The following is an 18,086-nucleotide window of genomic DNA, read 5'->3' on the forward strand; positions in this document are numbered from 1 at the left end:
GGACACCTCACTGCCTCAGGCCAGAGATGGAAACAAAAGTAGTTTGGGGCAGCAAATTTGGGGTCAATGACTTCATTAGCTGAAGCTTTAATTGGCAGATTCACCCCCAGTATGCAAATGGACCAAACTTATAAAAGTGTGAAACCTGTTGTTGATTTTGGGGGGAGTTTGTCTGCCCTAAATGTACCTGAAGGCCCTTCAATAAATAGAAATGCTTTTTATTCCCTTAATTTTGTCTGGCCTCAGTTTTAGGTAGCTCCAAAAAGGCATCAGTGCAGAAGCTGGAGACAGAAGAAGCTGCACATTGCACAACTCATAACTCAGTGAGCATGAGGTTGTCACAGGAAGAAATGCATCCCCAGGTGCCAGCACCACTCCCCAGCCCCTGCCCTTCCCAGGAGCATCCTCAGCCCTTGGAAAAGCTTCTTCTGCCTGGCCAAGCACCATCCTGCTACCAAATATTCCCACAGAGACTCTCAGCGGCAGGGAACTCTGATCTACAGGTGGCTGAGTCTCAGGATCCAGATGTCAGGATGACCCCCAAGAGTGTAAAAGTCCTCATTTCCCAGCCCTGCAGCCAAAGGAGGAGTCTGGATGTGCAGGATCAGCTTCTCAAGGTTGTTTATTTTCCCTTAGCCAGAACATTCTTTCTCTGACCTGCTGAGCTCTGTCCAGCAGCTCGGCCATGGCATTCTGTCTGCCCTCAGGGGGTGTTTGCATTTTATACCAAAAACTGCCTGTGCCATGTTTACAATAACACGCCAATATTTGTCATTTATGTTGGACAGTGTGTCTGTACCTTAAACCAACAGAAAAGTGTCACCATCACAGCAAGACATGGAGTGCAAGGAGAAGGAGAAGAAGGTCAGGACACGCCCAAACCTCTCCATCTTGTCCCCTTGAACCCCATGCTAAAAGGCCCCCAAATTCTACTTTTTCACCCTGTGTTAACTAAACTACCACACTGCTCAAACCATTGTGGCTTGTAATTCCTCACACAAAGTTGTCTGTTTTTCCCATGGGCTAAAATTGAAGCCACAGGTGTTTTTGACTTTGTGCCAGGGTCTCTGAGCCCCTGCCAGGGTCTGGGACAGCCAGGGCAGCCAGAGGGATGAGCTGGGCTCCCACACCTGAGGTCACAGAGCCCTCACCTGACACAGCCAGAGCTGCCTGAGGGACACCCAGACTCCCCTGCAGGTTTGACTTGCAGGGTGAGGTGCTAGATGAGCCCTTGGGGAGCTCCGAGGAGCCGGAGGGGTTTGTAACAGCTGCTCTAAGAATATTGTAATCACGCAGTAATTATGGCACATCTCAAATCAACCTGGCAAATCACAGCATTAGTATTGCCACCGTCACCAGCCCTGCCTGGCAGAGATCAGGCCCTGCCCAAGGAGGGAGCAGGGCTGAGGGAGCACCCACAGAGCTCCAGCACACTCCCTTCAGCCTGCCCAGCCCACACCCCACCAAAACTGGAGAAGGAGAGACTGAGGCAGTGATGCTGAAACCCAGGGTCTGCTCCTGATTTGTCTCTCCTTCCTGAGCTGCTCTCCTGGGATGTTTGTCCTCAGATCCATCTCCCACAAGCCAGTGGAATAATGCAAATAATAATTATTATTTAACAGGGCTAAGGGAACATCCACAGAGCTCCAGCACACTCCCTTCAGGCCTGCCCAGCCCACACCCCACCAGCCTGGCAGCTCCCTCCTTCCTAGGACCATGTCTGTACTTCCCTCAGCTGCATCTCAAGGTACCACACGTGATTAGTCAGGTTGATTTTACTTTTTTTTTTTTTAAATTAAACAACTATCTTCCAGCACAAGAGCAGCCCTTGTGATTTGATTGGAGCTGTCAGTCTTTCAAATGCCATTCCTAGAGATGACTAATCTTTAAAAACATGAGTTACTAAACTCATTGACTCAGTTGATAATGAGCCAGAGCAGAAATGATGGTTGAGGCAGAGAGGGAGGAACTGGAGCTGCATGGGCCCTGAAGGTGCTGCATGGGGCCACTCTGCAGCTCGAGGCACTGGGGCCTCCTGGCAAATGCAGGCTATGGAAACGGGGACGTGGCACATCAGGGAGGGCATCTCTCAGGGTCTCAATGCTGGGATGACCCCAAGAGTGTAAAAGTCCTTGTTCTCCCAGCCCGTGCAGCCAAATAAGAAGTCTGGAATGTGCAGGATCAGCTTCTCAAGGTTGTTTATTTTACCTTATTTAAAACATTCTTTCTCTGACCTGCTGAGCTCTGTCCAGCAGCTCGGCCATGGCATTCTGTCTGCCCTCAGGGGGTGTTTGCATTTTATACCAAAAACTGCCTGTGCCATGTTTACAATAACGTGCCAATATCTGTCATTTATGTTGGACAGTGTGTCTGTGCCTTAAACCAACAGAAAAGTGTCACCAGCACAGCAAGACATGGAGAATGAGAAGAAGGAGAAGAAGGTCAGGACACACCCAAATCCCTCCATCTTGTACCCCTGAATCACATTCTAGAAATCCCAAAATTCTACTTTTTCACCCTGTGTTAATTCAACTACCACACTACTCAAACCCTTGTGGCTTGTAATTCCTCATACAGACTTGGCAATTTTTTCCACAGGCTAAAATCAAAGCCACAGGTGTTTTTGACTTTGTGCCAGGGTCTCTGAGCCCCTGCCAGGGTCTGGGACAGCCAGGGCAGCCAGAGGGATGTGCTGGACTCTGACAGACATCTGGGCACTCCCAGTCCTCCCAGTCGCTGTCATGCTGACAAAAAAGAGGATTTTCTGTCTCAACCCCTCTGCATGTGCTGGTCTCGTCACAGAGTGAAGCCACTGCTTCCCATCCTGCCTTTGCAACAGGATTCCCTGGGCTCTCTGATCCCCTCTTTTCCCACATCCACAGCTTTGGGAAGCATCCCAAGCTTTCAAAGCTGCAATTGTCCCACAGCACCAGCAGCAGAGGGGGTACGTGCTGATCCCATCCCACATTTGGGTTCTTCTCCACTCCACAGGCTCTGTGCCCAGCCCGGTCCCAGCCCTGCAGAGCTCCCACTCTGCTCTGTACTGGGATAACCCACGCTCTCAGGTGAGTTATTAACTCTGAGAGTTTATCATTAACACCCTCTTGCCTTTAGAGCCTTCTGGAATGAGACAAACAGGGCTGCCAGGCACGGCAGAAAGAATGCTGGCAGCATTTTCAAAAGACAAACGGGAGGAAGGAAGGAGGTGCCCGTGTGGGGTGACAGCTTCAGGGGATTGCAACAAATCCTTTGCCACCAGCAGTTCCACAGTGTTGCCCTGACTTTTAGAAGCATTACGTTTTTTTATAGTTCTTTTGAAAGTTTTAAAGTTCTCATAAAACTTCTTTAGCCTTCTGGTAATGTTTACATATTTCTACTGGAATTCTCACACACTGTTCATGTAAATAATGATTGTTTTGCATTTTTCTTTGTGGGAGGAGAGAACTGATGAACTGTTGGTTTGACCAGTGTGGTTGGAGCGATGGAAATTTCATCCTTCAGTCCACTGTAACTTTTGGAATTCTATATATGGTGAGGTCAGAAATAAAATTAGCTCTTTTTCTCTCTCTTAAACTCAGCAAGCTCCTGTGTACTCATTCCGTGTCCAATAGCTGCAGCACAGCTGTCACATTTCCCAAAGGGACAGTGGCAGGGACAGTGCTCGGGTCCCCCTGCTCCCCTCCCACACAAAACCCCCAGAACAGCGACAGATTGATGGAGAGCAGCATTTCCCTGAGCCCAGCACCCGACTGTAATTCCTGCATCCTCCCAGTGCCACAGCCAGTGACTCCCCCACAAAGGGCAGAAATTGGCAGCTCCCCCTCCTCCCCTTCTTTGGGCTTTATTTATAGAAAAGCACCTTTTATTGCCATTTTTCCTCGTTCCTGAGGCCAGCCTGTCAGGCTGGAGGCAGAGACAGTATCTACACCTGCAGGATCCAGGCAGATCCCCCTTGCTGCCAGGGGATTCATCTCAGAGTGGGTTTATTCACAGCTATGCCTGCCAGGCCCCTGCTCTATGCTCCTCTCTGAACTCTGCCTGCCTGCACTTGGGAGAACTTCAGAGTTAAAGGAGCTATTAACTTAGAATAACTAACTCCAAGGGAGATGAGGCTTCAAACTGGGCCACCCAAGAGTGAGCTGGGCTCTTGCTACACTGCTTCCCAGTCTCAGAGTTGTCCTTTTCCACACAGATTCCAACCCATCTTTTCAATACTCCCTGTTTCAGCGCTCGTAATTTTTTGTCCCTGCTAAAAATCATGTCAGGACCGATGCTCCTCGACCTGACAAACAGAGTTCAACACTTCCAAAGCCTCACAGAAGGTCATTCCAGGAGCTGCACGCTCAGGGAAGATGAATATGTCCGAGTCATGCCTGCTGAATGTGACACTATTATAAGAAAGACACTGGAAGAATTATTCATCAGCAGTGACTTCTGTGGCTCCAATCTCCTCCAGCAGCTGCTGCTCATCCAAGTGGATCACAGCCCATCTGAAGGAACCCTTGGCTGTCCCTGCAAGCCCACAGCACCCAGCCAGAGCAGCTTCTCCTGCAGCTCTGCATCCCTGCAGCCTCCCTGGGAGCCAGACATGGCAGAGGGATGGATGCTCCTGCATCTCCAGGGCTGGAGGGAGCAGGCAGCAGACACAGTGCCATAAACTGGCTGGCAGCCTTTCAAAGGTGGCAGGCTTGTGCCAGATTATCCTTCCCTCTCTCCCAAATTAGAAGCAGAGCGTGCCACTAGAAAGTCAGGTGAAAGCTGTCTCTCAAGGAAGAGAGAGGTTGCATCTCACAGCATCCTGCTGATCTGAGCACAGCCAGGGCCTCCCAAAAACCCCCACAGCTCTCAGCTCCTGTCCCAAACCTGCCTTGGCAGGAATGCCCTGCAGCATGGACTGTGCTGGGATTTATTCACAGCACCTGTGATTTAAACATGGCTCTCCTGCCATGGACACAGGCACAGGAAGCCCCTCTGAAGGAGGGACTCAGCTGGAAAAACCATAGGGGATCACTCAGCCTGTGGGGCCAGGCCAGTGTCACCCCCAACCTTTGCTCTTGCTCTTTCCCTAAAAAGCAGGACCCCCCCAAGGACATTGAGTCCTGGCCCTCACGGAGCCACCTCTGTGACGAGAAATCCATTGGGACACATTTCTTCTTCAGCTGTGGGAGCTGCTGAGCAGATGGAAAACACAAAGGCTGAAATCCAAGGTGGAATTTTACAGCCAGCTCCACGGGGAGGTGACCCAGGCACGCACCCCACTGTCACACTGGCACCCACACAGCCTCCAGCAGCCCCACTCCCTCACAGCAGAGCACCTCAGCCCCTGCTTGGTGCCACCAGGACCAGAATCTGGACCATGCCACCTCCAGCTTGTCCAAAGTGAGATCCCTGTGCCCCTGACGGTGACAGGAGTGCTGCTTTTGATTGACTGAGAGCCCGAGTGGGCCCCAAATCACGCTGGCATTATGTTATGATAATGCTGGAAGTATTATAAATGCTCTGTGTGCCAGACAAATCCTGGAGCAGGCTTCCAAATCCCCTCAAAATCCCCTCTTGCGTCTCTACATTCATCCATTCATGAAATCCAGAACACAGCCTCAGCATCCCTCCTTCTGCTCTGGGGCTCTTTCCAGCTCAGTGGAAAGTGAGGCAGACTTGGGGCATTTCTCCTGGATTAGCCTTTTTTTCTTTTTGCCTTTCAGGTGCCAAATCTGCAGGGGAACCTGCAGGGCATTTAGGAATGATGTCCAGCAAGGAAACAGAGACAAATCCCATGGTTCTTTCTCCTGTCAGGGAGTGAAGTGTGTCTCATTCTCCTGCTCCCTGCAGGGACGTAGGAGCAGGGAGGTCCCCTCAGCAGAGCTGCCTGTCTTCTTTCTTTTTGCAAACAACAGGGAGAATTTATTTGGTCTATTTTAGGGGAATTCCTTTAGATCAGATGAGCTTCACCCTGGAAATTCCTATTTTTCTTTACAGATGAACCTACCTGAGGTGACACCCCAGTTTTCAGAACATGAAGCAAAGGGTTCCCCACCTTTCTGGGGTGAGCAGACTTCTCCCTCTGAGCCACAGCTTTCAATTCCCTCTCCACTGCTCTTCAAGAACAGCACAAAAATCCCTAGACAGAAGCTTAGCTCTTGTCCTGGCTTTAGGAAAACAGCTCAGGAGGGGGATCTCGAGCATTTCCTATTTATTCTGCTGTCACAGCCAGGCAGATCGTGTTGTGTTGGCCATGGCTCACAGGGAGAGCAGAGCTGGAGGGATTTCAGAGGCACCACTGCAGCTGGGAAATTGCTTCAAGGCTCTGTGGAACCCAGGCAGGGCAGGAGCAGAGCGAGAACAACTGCAGAGGGAAGGAACTCAATTCCAGGATGGAAAAATGGGCGTGGAAGGAAGTGTGCTCCAAGGTGTTTTAATGCTCAGAATTGTGCAGGGGGAAGGAACTCTTCCAGGATGGAAAAATGGGTGTGGAAGTGTGCTCCAAAGTGTTTTACTGCTCAGAACACAGGGAAGAAACTCAATTCCAGGATGGAAAAATGGATGTGGAAGTGTGCCCCAAGGTGTTTTACTACACAGGAACTCTTCCAGGATGGATGGGTGTGGAAGTGTGCTCCAAAGTGTTTTACTGCTCAGAACACAGGGAAGGAACTCACTTCCAGAATGGAAAAAATGGGTGTGGAAGTGTGCTCCAAGGTGTTTTACTGCCCAGGAACAATTTCCTGAGCTCATGAACAACATCCTTTGGGATGTGTCACTTGGTACAACCAAAACACCCACAGAGGGAGAGGGATAAGGGTAGGAGGAGGGCTGAACTGGTTCATTTTTGGGATAGAGCACTGAGAGAGCAGGGTATGCTCCCCAGCACTGGGAATTCTGTGCCCACTCTTTCATTCCCTGGGGATGTGGAGTTCCCATCACGGCTGGAGCAGGATGTATTCCACAGTGACCCACAGCCCGTGTCACTGGCAGTATTTGGGGCTGGTCCTTGGGTCTCCAGCAGGAGATGGAGATTAATTACGGGCCCCACCCCATGATCTCTGCTCAGCAAATCCCTTGTCAGCTCCTGGAGGTGAATCCAGCCTCGTGTCCACTTGCCAAGCCAAACACACAAAGTCAAGGAATGCAGGAGGAAAAGGGAGACTCCATCCTCACCCTGCAGCCCCCGTGCTTGGCACAGGTCACTTCTCCTGCCACCACAGCAGCAAAACACAGGCAGGTGGCTGATTCAGGATCTCCAGACACAGAACATGAGCAGACAACACATCACAGAGCAAAAGGTCCCACAGAGCAGCCAGTGCAGAGGCACCTTCCAAGGACATTGATCCCAGAAGAACCTTTAGCTTGGGGTGCGTTGAGGCTGGTGCCTCAGGTGTTAGATTTTCTATTTTTCACATTCTGTGCTGCTTCAGTGTGTGGGTCTGAGCTTCACATGAGGGGATGCTGAGCTCTGTGCACAGAGCAGGGACACAAAACAATTCCTGCTCCAGCTGGGCACCAAGGACAAATGATCCAAATCTCAGCCCAGGAGCACAAACACCGTGGGCTGGAGAGAGAAAAACAAGCAGGATGGGACTGCCTGGGCTGGAGCTGGAATGGGACAATGAACTCCAAGGTGCCAATGGAGCAGAACTGATCCCAGGGAGAGCCCCCGGGAGCGCTCGTGCATTTTGGGACCATTTTGGTTCATTTTGGGCTCATTTTGGGACCATTTTGGGTCATCTTGGGTGCAGCCCTGGCTGGGCTCTTGTGCTGCCCAAGGTGCATCCATGGAGGAGATCCTTTAATAAATCCCTGCTTTATTCTTTAGCTCTGTCCAGCTCTGCTCTAGGCCAGCCTGCACAAGGCATCAGTTTCTGGTGGCCACAGCAGGACAAAGCTCCACCAAATGCTCCTCCAGCTAAACACAGCTCACAGCTGCAGCGCACTGAACTTTCCAAGGCAGGAAATGAAGGCCTGCAGGAAAAGTGGAGGGTGAGGAAGCCACTGAAGGCATGGCCAAAGAGGAAGATGCTGACCAAGGCTCGCTGCATCCCTAGAAGTCAGGGATCTTGCTGAAAAGCAGCCTCTGGCAGTGCTCATGCCAGAGAAAATGCACAGAAATGCAAGAAAGAACCACATCCTGTCCTCCTCTGGATTCAGAGCTGTCCACTGGATTTTGTTGGAGGAACTAAAAATTGCTTTTTTGCAGAACATTTTTTTTGAGACAGTAGAAATAGAACAAGGGCAATAGAGAGCAAAATCATCTCAAAAGGCAAGTCTGCAAAACCCACTGAAAAATGAAATGCAACATTTGCCCTGGTGTCCCTGTTGAAGACAGCCCTTGTCATTTCCCAAGGCTTGTGCTGTGGCAACAGGAGAGGGCTGGAGGAGATTGAAAGGGCAGATGCCCTGTTTCGGGTTCAGAAAGCAGCATTTTGGCAGGGAACAGCCAGCTTTGGCCAGGGGGAGAGTGTGTGCTCACACTTTGGTCCTGGGGGGATTCTTGGTGAGCTGAGGCCAGATCTGCCCGCGGGTTGCCAGGAGGATGCAGCAGGGCTGAGGATGCTAAACCCCACCAGCCCTGCACTCTGGAGGCACTCAGAGCTCTCCTGGCCTCAAGAGGTGCACAGCTGCAGAGGAACCCCAGAAAGATGCACCACAACCAGGCAGGGGAGAGGAAATCCAGCATCCCTGAGCTTGGCTGGGCTCTGGTGGCACTGCCCTGTGCCAGCTGTGACACAGACAGGGTGACAGCCCCTGCCAGGGCTGGGGAGCTTTGTGTTCACTGTGCACTCTGAGCCATCCCAATGGGTCAGGAAACTTTGGGAAGCCAGGTGGGAAAGCTCTCCCAGAGAAGCAGAACGTGAGACTTGTGTCCCCTGTTCTGCACCTGCAGGGTCAGCCAGCTCCCACTGAGGATGTCAGGGCACTGCTGGCAACCCCCAGAATTTCCCTAGGAATTCCCATGGAGGGGTGCAGGAAGGGATTTGTAACCCAGCTGGAATGGGAATGTACTCAGAGCCAACATCACTGATTGCATGTTTCTTCCCCTGCCTTCCCCACAGCCATAAATATTCAAACAGGAAAATAAAATTATTGATCAGCTGCCTTCCCAATACAGCAACACCCACTGTCCTGCTGGCTTTGGCCATTTCCAAAGCCCTCACCACAGAATTAACCCTCCTGGGAGAAATATCCTTCCTAATTTAATTCCTTCACCAGAACATCATCTACATTCCTCGAGGCTGGCACGGAAAGCAGAGTTTGGAGTTTCACACAGAAAGAAGATATTTTCCCCATTGTTTCCCCAGTGCCTCCATTTTCCTTTCCACAGCCTTTCAGTCCCATCTCTGCCAGGTGAGCCATGAAATCCCAGCCCTTGTGACCTTCCAGCCAAATCCTGGTGAATCCACTCACTGAGGTGGATGCTCAGGGACACCAACAACCCGAGTGTGTGCAGACAGTGCAAGGGACTCCAGAGCCTCTGCCAGTCCCTCACCCTGGGCCACAAACTCCCTGAATGTTCCTGCAGGCTCTGACAGAGACTGGTGGCACTCTGCGGCTCAGGATGTGTTCGCAGCAGTGGGGACTTCTGGGCCTCGTCGTTATTTCAGTAATCAAAGCAAACTCCTCCTAACCCCGTGCCAGGAGCCATCAAGAAGGCAAGGGGAGGAGGGGGATGTGGCAGACAGCTCGATGGTGCAGCAGCACGATCCTGCCCAGGGTACTGAGGGATGGCCAGGCAAGAGCTCTGCTCGCTGGAAATCACTGGGCAGGGTCTGTAAACATCGGGCTCTCCTCGGGGCTTTCCCAAACATCTGGGCTGAGACACCTCCCAGCACTGTTGGAAGTTGTGCTGTCTGCTCTGGCTGAGAGAAACTCGGAGTTTCACGGCCAGAGACCCTGGAACTGAGTCACAGAGAGGCCCAGCAGGGAGAGGAAAGCATCGTCTGTGGGCAGTTCATTGATCAGCCCTGACTTTCTGCCTCACAATCACTGTTTATCATCCCCTCGCACTCCCACTCCACACCACAGAGATCCCTCCTCAGACGGCAAAGCCTTCCTCAGCCATCTCCTCTTCCCCCAAAAGGCAGCACTTGGGAAGCTTTTCCCTTTAAGCAGCCTCGAAGTTGGCTCTCAGCGCTGCTGGCACGAATGAAAGCGATTTCAGTCCCCCCTCCTCCCGAGCCCCATCCCTCTCCGGTGCGAAGAAAAGGCAGAGGATGACCAAGGGAGGAGAAAAGCAACTCCGGGTGGTCCCTCACATCCCTCCCCTAATTGTGCACGGATGCACGGAAGGATGCGGGGCCACTGAGGTCCCCGAGAGCCCGAGGGGAGCCCCGGGGCAGGCAGGGCTGGGAGGGCGATGCTGGGAGCTCCTGGAGGCGAGACACGGGCGCATCTCCCCCGAGCCAGGCGGCGTTCCCCAGGGAAAGCAGCTCGGTGTCCTCGGGCAAAGGGGGGCAAAGCGATCTCCGGCACTGCAGCCCCCGGGACCCGCTCTGCGTCCTTTCAATGCGCTGGGAGGGGTGGGGAAAATCGCTCGGAGCGTCTCCTGCTTCCTGCCAGCCCCTGCCCGCTGCATCCACGCATCCACACACCCTGTGCATAAAGGATCTGTGTCCTGCTCGGCTCAGCCATGCAGCGAGAGGAGGCAAGAGTTACCTGATTCGCACAGCCGGAGCCGCCTTCTCTCTCCATCGCGGCCGGGAAGCTGCTCCCATTCATGCTTTAATCCCTGGGAACAGAGGCACGATTCAAAGCGGCTCTTCGCCCATCCGAGCGGGCTCCCCAGCAGCCTCCGCCTCCTTCTCTCTCCCCTTTTCTCCTCGTTTGTTGCGTCCGGCTTTGTGTTGGTTTTATTGGCTTGTTTGGATTTATTTTTTAATGTTTTCTTTCTTAATCCAGGCTGCAACCACGGCGCTGCTTCATCGCATCCCTGCCCGTGTTTCACTCGCACAAAAGCAGCCTCGGAGAGCTCCCGGCTCCGGCTGTGGCTCCGCGCAGCTCCGGCTCGCAGCTCTGCCTTCTGCAGCGTGGCGGTCGGGAAAGAAAGAGAGCGAGAGAGGGAGGGAGGGAGCAAACAGGGAGGAGGAGGAGGAGGAGGAGGAGGAAGAGGAGGAGGAGGAGGCCGGCGGGATGCAGGAGGAAGGAGCCAGAGCGTGGCTGCTTTGTATCCAGAGCAGCGCCGACAGGCGCTCCCTGCCAGAGGAGGACCGGCGCTGCTCACGGTCTGTACCAATGCAGCCCGCTCGGGCACGGGCACCGCTCCTGCGCCAGCCCGCAGAGCAGCCAGGGAAGGGCCCCTGGAGGAACTGATCCTGCTCTCCTCACTCGCATCGCCCACCGAGCTGGCGGCCGCGGGCTCGGGGAGCCGCTGGCCCGGCTCACGGAGAGGGGGGACGGGGATGGGGACGGGGATGGGGAGTGGGATGGGATGGGATGGGATGGGATGGGATGGGATGGGATGGGATGGGATGGGGATGGAAATGGGGATGGAAATGGGGATGGGATGGGGATGGGGATGGGGAGGAGGATGGGGATGGGATGGGATCAGGATGGTGATGGCGATGGGGATGGGATGGGGATGGGAATTGGGATGGGATGCGATAGGGATGGGGATGGGATAGCGATAGGGATGGGGATGGGGATGGAAATGGGGATAGGGATGGGGATGGGATGGGGATGGGATGGGATGGGATGGGATGGGATGGGATGGGATGGGATGGGATGGGATGGGATGGGATGGGATGGGATAGGATGGGATGGGATGGGATGGGATAGGATGGGATGGGATGGGATGGGATAGGATGGGATGGGATGGGATGGGATGGGATGGGGATGGAAATGGGGATGGAAATGGGGATGGGGATGGGATGGGGATGGGGATGGGGATGGGAATGGGGAGGAGGATGGGGATGGGATGGGATCGGGATGGTGATGGGGATGGGATGGGGATGGGAATTGGGATGGGATGCGATAGGGATGGGGATGGGGATGGAAATGGGGATAGGGATGGGGATGGGATGGGGATGGGAAGGCTCTGGCTGGTGAGGGGTCTCAGCATTGCTCAGAGGAAGCTCGGAAGGTGACCATGTACTGGGAGCAAGGTGAGGCTCCCCTTCAGCCCCAGGGTGGCAGGCAGAGCTCAGCTCCACTTCCAGCTCTTCACAGGAACTCCCTCGGCTCCTCTCTGCCCGTGCCCGTGCTGATGGTTCCCAGCTGAGCCCGGCTGGGTTTGGGAGCAGTGGGCAGCACTCCTTACATCTCATCCCACTCCCCTTCTGTGCAGTACCAGCCTTCCCACAGCCCCGCTCAGTCATCCCCACCCAGACACCAAGTACCCCATGTCCGGCACTGCCCAAGGGTTCTGGCACTGGACAAAGGGCAGCAGGGGTGTTTTCCCATGGGAAGGAGGCTCTGGATGTGACTAGGGCTGCCCTTAAGCTGTGACAGCTGCAGCCAGCCCAGCAGGCACACAGGACCCGTGTGTGGCCTCTATCCATGCACAAAACCACAGGGATGCTCCCTTCCTCCTTGGGGATCACTTGGAGGAGGCTTGAAGGGGCAGGGACAGCAAAGGTCCTGTCTCCCGATTCTGCCCTTTAGCAGCTGACCCTGCTCAGCAGCAGATCTCTCCCAGCTGGCTGAACACCACAGCATTTGGAGTGTGTCTTAACCTGAGCCAAAAGTCAGGGCTGAACTTGGGGATGAGGCACCTTTCACCCATCCTGAGCTGCTTCCAACCCCACCAATCCTCTCCAAGTCCCACCATTTATCTCTTTTCCCTTTCCACAGTGGACGTGCACAGATCCACAGATCCTCCCCTGCTGTTCCCTCTCTGTAAGGTTACAGTGCCATGGAAACCTGTAGGTATAGACAGATTTACTTATGCTTTACCAAAAAAGGAAGAACAAAGTAAAAAAACATCATTCTGGTGCCTGGGGAAAGCTCAAGTACACAGGGATCTGAGATCCACAGCATGGAGCAACCTCAGTGATTTCAGCAGGGATTCCCACTGTTTTCACTGGACTTTTTGGTTTTGAACCTACAGCATTCAGACTCCAGCTTTAACTTGTGCATCTCCAGGGGATGCAGAGATTTCTGCTGAGAAGTTTGGAAATCCAAACATTACCCAAAAATGATGAGCCCACCAACGAACCCCAGCTGACAAACCCCATCAGAGGCACAGGGATGCCCACACTCCTTTTTCCTGAAGTGGGGTGAGCTGGAGGGCTCCACACCACTGCCTCAGGTGGAAATGAGCTGTGCTGAGCCTGGCAGAGCCTGTGCTGGACAAAGCAGGGAGATGATGCCTCCAGGACATGCTGAAACACTGTCCTGGGTGATGCTGGAAGGAAGGAGCTTTAAACAGCCTCTCCCTGCAAGCTGCACCTACTCTGTGGAAGAACAGGATGAGCAAGGAGCGCCAGCCCAGAGTCCTTCATGCACAGCCAGGCAGCTCCTGCTCAGCCACCTCCTCTGCAAAACACAGCAGCTCCTGCAATCAAAGGGAACGTGGCCTTTTTGTGTCCTTGGTCTCATTTTCTGCAAGGTACCTAGGGAGAGATCAGCTCCAAAGACTCCTTGCCTGGGAATTTTGTGCCAGCTCAGCTAGTACTAAGGGTTTCACTGAGCTCCAGGTCTATTAAAAATGCATAATGTCCACTTATATCAAAAGGGTGGATTCAGACCCAGTGCTTTTCCCAGGCTGTTATGGCATGCTGGAGATGGATAGGAGGCATCTGTCCCTTGAGGCCCATATCAGAATGAGAAAAGGGCAAATTCACTGAATATTTCAGGGGGGGAAAAAAATGAGAAGAGGCATAAAAACGCTCCTGCCACGAAACCTAAACACATCAAAATTCAGAGGGGAGGAGAAAGAGATGTGCTACACCTGAGATTCATAAAATTATGAGTGAGCAGTAACATTTCAGGCTGAGCCCTGCACCAGCGCCTCAGAAGACTCACAAAGGTGGGAAGCATTGGGAAAAGTATCAGGGAAGCTCAGGAGGGACATAGAAAGTCATTGCTCCATCCCTGTGGACAAAAATTACAGTGTGATGCACCCAGAGCTGCTTTTGGTGATCAGAGAAGCAGAACAACCATGCAAAACCACTGCCCTGATATTTCCCAAGGTTGTCCCTTTGAACCTTCACATATCCATTTGTCTGCAGGCTGGATGGGGCTGTGCCACACTCCCCAAATTCCAGGAAGGAGCAGCAAGAGGGGAGTGGGAGGAGAGGCTCAGGCAGTCCTCCTGCAGGATCCTGGGATGAAGGGGGAAATGTGCTCTTTGCCTGGCTCCAGGAGCTTCATGTGAGTCTGGAAGAGGCAGCATCGCTGTTGACAGCAGTGTGTATAAACAGAGCAGCATTTCCCTGCTCCCTCCCCCTTCTTATTATAGCACAAAACACCCCGAGTAAAATACATACACACAACAATCCACTATAAAAGGAAAACAAAGCCCAGAGCGTGAGCGCGCACACGCAAACACAGAGACACTCTGCTGGAGAGCACAGCACACATCCAATGCCTTAAATGTCAAATTTTAAAATATTAATGCTGTGCTTCTGGCTAGCTTTATGTAAGGTTTGTTCCCACAGGGCTGGAGGCACATGGAAACCTAAGGGAGATGCTCCCAGCCCCACACCCGGTGCTGCTCCAGCCGCCCTGGGGCTCAGTCCTTGACCCCACTCTGTCTTGCCCTTCCCAACTGCACAGGCAGGCAGCAGCAGAGCCGGGGCAGGCACGCTCCCTCCAGGTTTTATTCCTGTGAGGAAGCAGAGCTGCAGCTCCCCGTTCTCCTCTCCGCCGTGTTTGCCATCGGGCAGCGCCGGGAGCATCCGCGCTCGGAGCCAGGCACGGACACGAGCGGCGCCTCTCCCGGGGAGCACAACCAGATCCGCGGGGCTGCGGGGGCAAAGCGAGCAGCACCAGGGCCGATCTCAGCGGACAGCAGCGTGTGTTCAGCACAGGCACGGGCTGGGAGCAGCGGCAGAGATCCCCGTCTGCACCGAGCCTGGCTGTCAGCTCTGCCGCTGCCCCAGCCCCGCACCTGCGGCAGCGCTGCCTGCTCCTGCCCCAGCACGGGAATCGCTCCCCTCGGGCTTTCCCCGGTTATCATCACCTGGTGGTGCCAGGCTGGAGACAGCGCTGCCTGCTCCTGCCCCAGCACGGGAATCGCTCCCCTCGGGCTTTCCCCGGTTATCATCACCTGGTGGTGCCAGGCTGGAGACAGCGCTGCCTGCAGAAACAAAAGATGTAACTCAGCCAGGAGATGGGCCATGTCTAGAGAAATACAGAGACCCCAGGCACTAATTGACCCGAGATGGGTATCATAGAAATCCTCAAGCAAATACATGTAAATGCAGCATTCCCGTAAACTCCATCAAGGGATTCAACAACTCCAGGCACTAAATTATTCTTCTTCATCACCAAAAAAAGAAAAATATTATTAACCTATAGACTCTAAATAGAAAAAAAACCATGACTGCCAAAATCTTAGCCTCAGGCAGAATTTTCCCTATAAAAACCACTTGTGCTAAATAAAGGTGTATGAACATAGAAGAAAACTTCTGCTAAAGGTAACCTCTTTATTGCACACCCAGGCTCAGCTTTATTCTTTCCTTGTAGCTAGCTAAATAAAATTTAAAATTTAAATCTAAAATTTAAATGTAAAATTTAAATTTAAAATTGCAAAATAAATATTTTATTTTTTCATTTTAATTTAACTAGACAAATTTTCATTTGGGGAGAGGAGTGGGATGGGACTGATGCTTAACCGCCAGGCCTGAGCTCCTTAGATCCAACCTTAGTTCAAAGGGACAACCTTGGGAAATGCCAGGGCAGTGTCTTTGCAACAAATGTCAGAGTAGTGTCTTTGCATGGTTGTTCTGCTGCTCTGATCACTGAGAACAGCTCTAGGTGCATCAGGCTGTAATTTTCATCCAGAGGGATGGAGCAATGCCTCTGTGTCACTTGATGGTCCCTCTCACCTGCATGACAACCCCGAGATTGTGGCAGAGGTTATGGAGGAAAAAATGCCAAATTCTGGCCACTTTGCCAACCTAACACCATTCCCCTTCTTCCCACAGTGGCTGTAGCTGCTCATACCCAGAATGCAAACTAACAAATTGTGTTCGCCCTCCATCCCACCAAACCCCCAAGCCACTGTTTATGGTGCTCCCTTCAACCACCCCAGCCATCCCACTCTGGAACAGATCCTTGCTCCTACTTTGGTTGACATTTACACACTGGGCAAAAACGTCCCCCAGCGAGCACCTGCTGTCCTGGCTGGTACTCACCAAGGGCCACAGACCAACAGCCTGGAGGACAGGGAGACGCTTCTCCAGCAGCAGGGAGGAGCTGCCCACCCCTGTGGGTCTCAGATTCAGTCAAAGAGAGAAACGGAGAGTTTCTAGCCAGGCAGAAGCCTGGGAAAGAGCTGGAGAAGAATGTAAATAATTCTTTATCTCTCTTGTTATTCACATTGTTTATAGTTAAGTTCTATCACTGTGTGTCAAGCACTGTACACCAATGGTGTGGCTTGTTTTCACTTCAGGACCAATGGAGTTGGTCCAAAAAGCAGTGTATTTTGAATAAACTGGAGTTTTACTCTCAGCAGCCTTCTGAGTCAGTCTCTTCATTCCCGTCCTGCCTCGACAGCGACACACCCCTTTGAGGCTCTGGAGTGGGTGGAGGAGCTTTCTGTTGCCTGATCTGCAGGTGCAGCCCTCAGGAGCTTCAGAGCTGTGCACAGCAGGTCCAGGAGCGGGTCAGAGGCAGAGGAGAGCAGAGGAGCCCTGGTGCTGCATCAGCAGGTGGTGCTCTGCCCTGCAATTAAGCCCCAGCCTGGCGTTTTCCCACTGGGATTTCCTCCAGAAAAGACACCTCAGTAAAGACACAAGCCTCCTCTTCTCTGCCCTGCAGAGACACTGAGCCTGCACCAGCTCAGAGCCCGGAGGGTCAGAGCTCTGCCTGGAGCTCCCCATGGGCAGAGGTGCTCCTTAACGCCTGGGAGAAACTCTTTGTGGGCTAAAGACCCAGCAGAGGTGAGCTGAACCCAGGGGAGCATCCAGGAGGAAATGGTTTAACACACTGCTGGGAGCTGGCAGAGTGCTTCAATAGCCCCCAGACTCCTCGTCCAGCTCCAGCCTTTCCCGATCGTTATCCTGGCCAGGCTCCAAGGCAGAGATTGCTCAGGGAGCAGAACGGCACAGCTGGTGCTAAATCACACACCAAACCGTCCTCGGAGGGGCTTTAATTTATTGGGAAGCACCCTCTTAGCAAACAACCACCAGCAGCTCTCTCCACGTTGCTCTGTGATTAAGCTCCCTTTCCAACCCCCTCACACAGGTCAGGAACTCTTTGCTTCACAAGGGAGGAGGGGGAGCCAACACATGCAGGCACTGCTGGAATTATTGCTGGGGCTCTGAGTGTGCTGAGACAACTCCAGATGGGGACTTCAGGATGACAAAAGTCACAGACTCTGTTTTTAGGGGTCAGGAGGCTCAGCAGCCAGTCCCAGCCTTCATCTCTCTCTCTTTAACACTCCAGCTGGGCTCTTGGCACATCCTCTGCCCCATTTCCTGCTCCTCTGTCCCCACATTTTCCACCACTGCTTCTCCAGGCAGTTTTGGCTCTTACTGAGGGAGAATCTTCTTCAAGAGCAGCTTGTGACACTCTGGGATTGCAACACAACAAACTGATAAAGCAAGACATAGAAGCACATAAATAATCATAATATCTCGCGTCCCAAGATCACACAAGCAATTTAGATTATTTTTTTGTGTCCCCTTTATAAATATTCATTTCAGAGATGTTTTAAACCAACAGAGCCTGATACAGAACTGCTCCAAAAGCTCCAGCCTGGTGTTCCCAGGCTGTGTGGAGAGACTACACCTCTCTGCAGCCTCACTTCATCCTGGCAGGGTGAGCACAGCCCTGTAAATATCCACACACCAGGGGGGCACAGCACAAAAGAACCAGCTCCTGTGGCAGTCATGTCCCTGCCACGTCCCCATTCCCTGCCAGTAACCTCCAGCTTCAAATTATGATGTGACAACACGGGAATCACATCACCTTGTCTGGCTTTACCAAGCTGC

At 52.8% G+C, this 18,086-nt stretch overlaps 1 protein-coding gene across 5 annotated transcripts in view; it reads right to left on the reverse strand.

The window, feature by feature from the left end:
* The window catches only part of B3GAT1 (beta-1,3-glucuronyltransferase 1), a 43,911-nt gene extending 32,722 nt beyond the window's left edge, over positions 1-11,189 (reverse strand). For 3 of the 5 annotated variants that reach the window (XM_021525823.3, XM_021525819.3, XM_021525822.3), the window contains exon 1: positions 10,645-10,759. The gene's annotated coding sequence lies outside the window, so the exon portion shown is untranslated. Of the gene's footprint in view, positions 1-10,644 lie in introns of all 5 variants that reach the window. The other 2 variants (XM_021525820.3, XM_031506855.2) reach the window with 2 other exon arrangements.
* Between the last annotated feature and the right edge of the window lie 6,897 nt (positions 11,190-18,086).

Source organism: Lonchura striata, chromosome 23, assembly GCF_046129695.1.
Source record: "Lonchura striata isolate bLonStr1 chromosome 23, bLonStr1.mat, whole genome shotgun sequence".
NCBI classification, from domain to species: domain Eukaryota; kingdom Metazoa; phylum Chordata; class Aves; order Passeriformes; family Estrildidae; genus Lonchura; species Lonchura striata.